The sequence below is a fragment of the Silene latifolia genome, chromosome 1, assembly GCF_048544455.1.
Source record: "Silene latifolia isolate original U9 population chromosome 1, ASM4854445v1, whole genome shotgun sequence".
In the NCBI taxonomy this organism is placed as follows: Eukaryota; Viridiplantae; Streptophyta; class Magnoliopsida; order Caryophyllales; family Caryophyllaceae; genus Silene; species Silene latifolia.
In genome coordinates, this window is record NC_133526.1 from 37,246,640 (window position 1) to 37,254,721 (window position 8,082).

Sequence of the window (8,082 nt, forward strand, 5' to 3'; positions counted from 1 at the left end):
ATTTTATGATAAAAATGTCATTTTCGGACTAAAATTAGCTAAACTTTGAATTTTTCAGTGGTTTTTGGATATGTTTTCGCATATATTATTTTTAGATGACCTGGAAATTGTCATAATATTTGGAGTTATTATGCTCGAAATATGGATTTTTCATGATAAACATCGAATTTAAATGAAAAATGGGTTAATATGAGATAAATTTCGAATCTGGTCATAGACATTAAGTATGTTGTGACATGCAATTTTACAAGATGTGTGTAAAATAATTGGCTATAATAAAGTCTTTATGCATGATTTATGAATTTTTGATGAAAAATAACATAAATAGTGACTTAATTAGTGAATAATTGCTAAAACATACTTCATGACTAAGGAAAAACGTCACATGTTGCATTTTATTACCTATTTCAGATCTAAAATTGAAAAGTTGATAAATATAATTTTTCTCATGTTTTTATGATTATATTTGAGAAATCCGATAAACCGCAACATTGTTTTTTCCGATAAATTTTGAAATTTTTAACCTAAGTTTTTGGATATTATGAGTGTCATGGTATTTTTTCCAGAATGTTCATGAGTTTAAATTTCAAATTTCAAATTTATTTGAAATTTTTATGATTTATTTGGAGTTTATGACATTTTATTGTAATTTTGAGTCCATTAATGAACAATTTTAAGAAATAAAAGTTAATTATTGTCAATATGTTAGTGGAGACTAATTTTGAGTCCTAAGTTGGTTAGGGTAATTAACTTGTGCATAAATATGATTTTATGTAATTTATTGTGATTTTAAAAGGTTGAATCACGCAAATCCGTAAAAACCGATTAATATACGATATTGGCTCCTTAAAGGCGATTTAGCATAAAATTGGGCATGTTCATACATATTATAATGCTGCATTTTATTTATGATTGTCATAATTTTATTTTATGTAATTTTTGAATTATGTAATTTTACTTAGTATGGCCTTAGTTTTTAATTGATATTATCCGAAATGTATGGGAATATCGATTCGGTTGTAATTTATTGTGATCTCGTATCACCGTTTTGTAATTTAATAGATTTATTTTATTTTAATTACAAATGTATAATAGGAAATTATGTAATTTGTTATGTAATTTATTTATTTCGGAGTTCCTTGAAGACGGTGTCACTCAAGGAAGACGATGCATAAAGACGGTGTACCTCGAGATGCGTGCTAAAACCGAAGTTCAAGGGACCAATGGAGGTTGTTTCCGAATATAAAATAGTTAATTAGATTTTCTATTTTAGGAAGGCCATACTAGGATTTAATTTATGCTTTGCATTTTATTTATATGTTGCATGCATCGCTAAATCGCCATAACTAAAACATGCATTGTCATTTTAATCGAGTTTATCGACCGTGTCAATTAGAATTATCGTAGTTCACAGCTTTAGTTCACTTAAAACGTGATATATAATAAATTGACATGACCTCTCGCTAAAATAATTAATTGAGACATAGCCTTACCAAAAAGTAGAAACCATGAAAACCTATTTCGTGAGGGAGTGCACTCGGCCACACCGGGGTACAAACCTTGTTACGTAGGGGAAGTGGGTGATAAATGACTACCCACTGAATTCATGTTGATGCGGGATGAATCGGCTACACCGTGCCCAAGTTAATATGAATTTGGATCATGGACACATTTATTCGAAATTTGGGTTGAACTCAACAAAAGTATTGATAAGGGATGAATCGGCTACACCGTGCCCTTATCGGATGTGTTTTGGGCTAAAGATAAATGTTAATGTAATTTTATCGACCAAGAGTTCTAAAAGTAGAATCGATTAAAGCGTTAATCCATGGAGTTATATTGATAAGGGATGAATCGGCCACACCGTGCCCAAGTTAATATGAATTTGGATCTTAGAATCATTTATCAAGCACTAGATAAATGCAATAAAACTTGTTTAAATTAAAATTTTACGAGTATTATTATTTTGAAAACGACATATGTTTTAATCCTTCGATATTTTTGTTTTGTAGACCGCTTTTATTTCTCATAACAAATGGCCACTCCAAACACCAACGCCACATCTCTCACTAATACTTCATGGCTCCGATCCTTCATGGATCGTTGTAAACTTGAAAAGAATGGGTCAAATTTCTTCGATCGGGATGCCCAACTCAAATTAGCCGCCCAAGGTGACGACAAGCTTCGTTACCTCACCGAGGCCTCTCCACCCGAACCTAATACTAGGTCGACCGCCGCTACTAGGGAAGCATATGAGGCTTACCACAAAGAGTCCACCACAATGAAAAATGTGTTAATCTTTGCGATGGAGGCGGATCTCCAAAGGAGAGCCTTTAAGATGGGCACCGCTAATGAAATCTATTCCAAGCTTGTGACAATGTTTTCACAAACTCCGCTGATCGTCCAATATGAGGCGGCCGCGGAATTCTTTGATCTCGACTTTAAAGAAGGCCAAAAGGTTAGCCCTCACGTGCTCAAATTGATGGAGCTAGTCGAGACCTTGAAGATTCAAAAGGTTGAAATCCCCAAAGAACTCATTGTAGATAGGATTCTACACTCCTTATCCAAAGTCAAAGCGTATGTTCAATTCCGGGTGAATTTTAACATGCAAGACAAGGACGTGTCTCTTGAAGAGTTGCACAAGTTACTTGTGCAAACCGAAAGAGACATGGGGTTAAATGTTAACCCACCTAAGGATGTGCTTAACATAAGCACCAAAAGCAAGGGGAAGTTCAAGATGAATGGGAAGAAGGGTAAGAAGCAAGCTCCCACTTTCACCAAAGCTAAGACTTATGAAGCTAGCACTTCCAAGATCAAGAAAGGTCCTCTTGATAAATGCCATTATTGTAATGGTGTTGGACATTGGAACAGAAATTGTTCCAAATATCTTGGTGACATTAAAGCTGGAAAGATCACTCCAGTAGGTAAATGACTATCCTTTCTTTTATGTTTCTAATTCAACTATGGTATTGTGATACAAAGTTGTGATAATGTATCCCCTTTTTATTGTAAATAGGGCCTCCACCAAGCAAGGACAAAGGAAAAGAAAAGCAAGCTTGAGAAACCATCAAGAAGCTAGGAGTAGTTTCCATGAAGCTTGGCTTTTATTGTCTTATTTTAATTTATGTTTCGGATTTTAGAACCTTTTGATTTCCATGTTCGACATGAACATGTTTGATCCTTTCTAAAACAATTGTTGTATTTTGGATTATGGTGGCTTGGTTTGCAACTCAAGTCACCCGCTTTATCGTATTTTATCCTTGTTCTAAAAATTTGTCTTTATAGGCTTGCTCATAGAAATATATGATCATTCACTTAAGTGATCTAATGGACAACAATAATGATGGGATTCATTATATGACCACAAGCTTAAGGCTTGTGTATGATCAATTATAAAGTGGTATTGAGTTGATGAACTCTCCTAAAGGAATGTCAATCACCAAGTATACTTATCAAATTTAAAACAATTAGTCAACCTATGAGATAGTCCTCCTTATACTTCAAAAATCATTATTTGTGTCTCATATACTATCTTTTGAATCTCTAGTGTATTCATTCTAAAGATAGAGTGGTAGAAAATGAAGACACAAAGAACACCAAGCAAAATTTGTATACTTGTGTAAATGAGATCTACGCAAGAAAGGAATGATTTGTATACCTATACAGATAGTATACACGAATAGATGAGATCTATGGTCTCGAATAGATGAAATCTACATGACAAAAGAGACCAAGTGAAGTAATCAAAAGAATATGTTCTCCAGATAACTACACGAGGAGACCAAAAGGAAGTTTTTGGAAAAAGAATGACTAATGTGAAGTCTTAACAATAGATTTGACTAGTTTATGATAAAATTTGACAAATAGTTTCAATATTGATATTTACTTAAGAGCCTAAATGAATCAAAGTTGCATCCTCGAAAATAAATGAGATTTATGACTAAAAGTTGCAAAGAATGATATGCCGATATCCACAAGAGCTAAGTTAAGTATTAACCACGCTAATGTCATTACTTAACCTCATTATGAAAATGAAATGGTTAAACCTCCTTCCGAAAAGGGTATTTTGAGAAGGACGTATATTAGATATAATTCAAATTTAAATAATGACATTGCTACGCATCATTTTAAAATGAATGAGTTAGAGATTAGAATCTCTTTCCATAAAGTTTAAGATATGAAACCTTTTCAAAATAGGTATTTTGAAACGATATACTGGGAGCATATATGGTTTTATCTTAATAACTTGGCAAAGCAATATATATTTCAATTCTTAAAATGTTTCGATTGAGTAGTCAATTGCGAAACATATGGAATTAAGTGGGAGCAGGAAATTATCATGTGAAGACATGGAATTTAGTGGGAGCAATCATCTTGTAAAAGTTTATAACTCATTACTCATTGAGAATGACGAGCTAATACTTTCTTTCACAAAAAAGTATTTGAGTTTTCAATTCTGGATGAAAATGGACTATGATGAATCCAATCACATCATGAGATGTTGGATAGGTATTGAGATATACACATCGTATCAACGAGAAACGTAGGTTATTCATGTTAATGAAAATGGAATTGCCATTAGCAGTCATGGTCGTTCATTGAACCTAAGAATGGTTGATCACATGATTATTAGTTACTAATGTTTCCGCCATTAGAATAATCATGCACATGTCCAATAATGGATCATATGCATAAGAGCATGATGAATCATTCGCAAGCCATAGAAGAATCATCATGAATTTTCGAGGAGAATCCGATGAGCGATTTCAGTGTTGGACAAAACACTCTGTTATGTGTCAAGAGGTTGCACATATTAAAGTTCGAACACGCGTAAGGATTTATGAAAATCCTAAGCTTTTCAAGATAAAAGGAGAAATAAGAAGTTTGAAAGATACTTAGTTGAAGTAAGAAGTTACTCAAAACTAATATTTTCTAATAGGCTAGGACCTGTGAGAAGTGCTAGGCTAATCATCTTGACATTTGTTGCAAGACTCTACAAAACATATACCTAGTGCATTGTGAGTGGGTGGAGTACTTGACCAATGCAAGTCATATCATCCACCACAAATTCGTTGGTTGTGTGATAAACAACCAGAAAGTTCTTTCAAGATAAAGAACCCAAACCGAGGTTGGGAACCTATATGTGTACTTGGTAAGGTTCATGCTATGAAAGAGAACATGAATATAAGGGATAATGCAATATAAGAAGTTTGAACACATGGACACATGGTATGTTAAAACTTCTATTGCAATCAACTAGTGTTTACACACTTACGATATGCATCACAAGGTTGTAATACCGTATTGACTACCCGAATGTGATGTCGACATTTGTAGTTTGAGTTATTATTAACTCACCTTATACTTTGTTACATCCAAACGGGTTGTAGAGACAATTGAACTCCATTAAAGTGAACACGGATTAGCATTGTATTCGCCCATAGTTACTTACATGAGGTGACGTCTCGAAGTGATTAGAATGTGATGCGATTGATGACAAGTTCAAATGCCATGGAGTCATGTGTGATGACTAGTCGATCACATAGGCAGACTGTTAGGAACAACCTGTCGGGCCTTATGACCGCTTATAGAGTTCTGGCAAATTTATATAGCCTGGTCGTAGCGAGAGCTACTATAGTATTCTAATGAGTCGATTCTTTTGACTAAAGACTGTTCGCCTAAGATGGCACAGTTTTGGATTAACTTTGATTTGTGTTACTACGACTTTCGTAAATGGGGTCAATTGGGCATATTTTGGGTTATGATGGCTGTGGCTAACCGAAGGGAATGAGTGCGATAGGAATTGTCCACCCCTAGTTAGGGTTATAACAATATCTCAGGGCCACTCGAGGAGTAATGAACTGGAAATGCGTGGCCACGCTCGGAAGATATCTATGGTAGATAAATCCGGTCAATCAGTTATTCTCCAGATCGAGGAAACCACTCTCGATATGATCACTTGCAAGTACGACCTGAAAGACACCTTGCATTAAGTAGGAGATAGTAATAGGACAAGAGAATTGGTGACGCACACTTGTCGAGGACAAGTGGGAGATTGTTGGAATATGTGTCCTCCGACAATAATGCGATCACAACTGTCGATCATGATGATCACATGTTTAAGTCTCATTTTAAGAATACAATTGGGAAGTAATATTTTACTGTCAAATGGTCCACACATATCGGTAATGATTGGCTGACTAGAGTTTGACATTACTGTCGTGCGATGGTGGTGATCAGTTGATCCCCTTAGGTCATACCTAAAGGGTAACACTCTTAATTGATTATTTAATTGATCGTATGATGATACGGGTTAAATAAATTACTTGAAATTGACGGACGATTTTGGAAGTAATATTTACGTATCTCATTATAATTTGATTAAATAAGATACGGTCTAAGTGATCGAATTGTTTTATTACTTAGATGAAATTATTGTTTAAGGAAACAATTGCATTTGAATGAATAATTATTATAAAATACAAGATGTTGTGATTTATAATTGGTAAATTATTTTGGTACAAGTAATTATGAATTACTAAGTCAATTTTGTATATGACGTATTTTTATTAATGCGTTGATTTTTAATATGTTAAAAATGCATAACAATTTTACATGACATGTGACATGTGACAAATTGACAAAGATAAAATGGAATCCATTTTATCTCAAATAGACCGAAATATTAGAGTATTAGGATAAATATTATGTTGATTAATTAAGTGGAAAACATAATCATTTTTCCTAAACCTAGCCATGCATACCTAGTGCCTCTTATGAAGAACACCTTGCTCATGCATTGGGCATCAAACCCCCCCCCCCCCCTACCCGGTTTTGTCTATAGAGAAAGGCAATGGGTTTTCTCTAACCATCAAAAATTAGATTTTTAGAGAGATACAAATTCTTCCTTCTTCTCCTTCTCTTAACCCAATATTAAGAGATCAAATAAATATTTTTTTGGGTCAATTTTATTTAAATTAATATTGTTCTAGTATCAATAATATTAATTTTATTAAGTGGTTACCTTGGGTATTATTCCTTGGGAGGGATTCTATACTTGAATCCTTGTTCATCCAATATTTGGAGAGCTCAAGAACAAGTGAGTAGGAGAACTCACTCGTGCCCAATAATCCGAAATATCCAATGTAAGAATGATGATTTCTTCCTTATTCTTATTATTGTTTGCATGCATAAGATCAACATTTAATTTTATGACCAAATTAATTTGAAACATATATGAATATGTTAAGTAATGAGATATAGATTTCTAATAGGGAGCTGGGGAAGAGGCGCAGCAAGAGCTGCAACTCTTGGAAGAGGCGCAGCAAGTGATGCGTCCTTTCCCAAGCTCGTTCCTGTCTGAGTAAAACTCGACAGAAACCGTGTTTTGTTTCATAATTCAAAACACAATTTCTATTAAAACTCTCTCAAATTCCAACCATTTTCCGTCTAAATTTGATCAATCCACTCCATTAATCATGACTAATAGAGGTATGTTTCTTATCATTGCTTTAATTCTTGTATTTGCTTGATTTTGATCGGAAAAAATTAGGGTTTTCATACCCAAAATGTCGAAAATTAGGGGCTTTTCCCCCAAATGGATTTATCTTGTAAAATTGACATTAGAAATGGATAATTGGCAATGTTAGGAACATAAACATGTATTCTTTTTGATTTTTCGTCAAGTATTGTGTATTTGAGTGAAATTGAGACAGTTTCTCAGCTGTTTCGATAATCGCTTCGAAAGTGCCTTTAGGATTGTCCATTTTTGATGAAATTTGTTTTTTAGAACCCTTATGTAATGGGTAAACTTCCTACCATGTCGAATTTTTGATTTGTGACTGCTTTTTCAGGACACTTTTCTAGGGCATAATCGCCACTATAGCGAAATGTTGCCGAAATTTCGACTCAAACTTGTGACTAGGCTTGAACTTAGACTTGACTTGACCCAATTTATCACATAAGTGGTCGGGTTTCGAGATAAATGGCCAAAGATGGCGGGAAAGGCCGTTTTCGGGGCTTAAAAGGCTTGAAACAACCCTCACCGAGGGTTGTCGTCATTTGACGCGGCCTAATTTATTT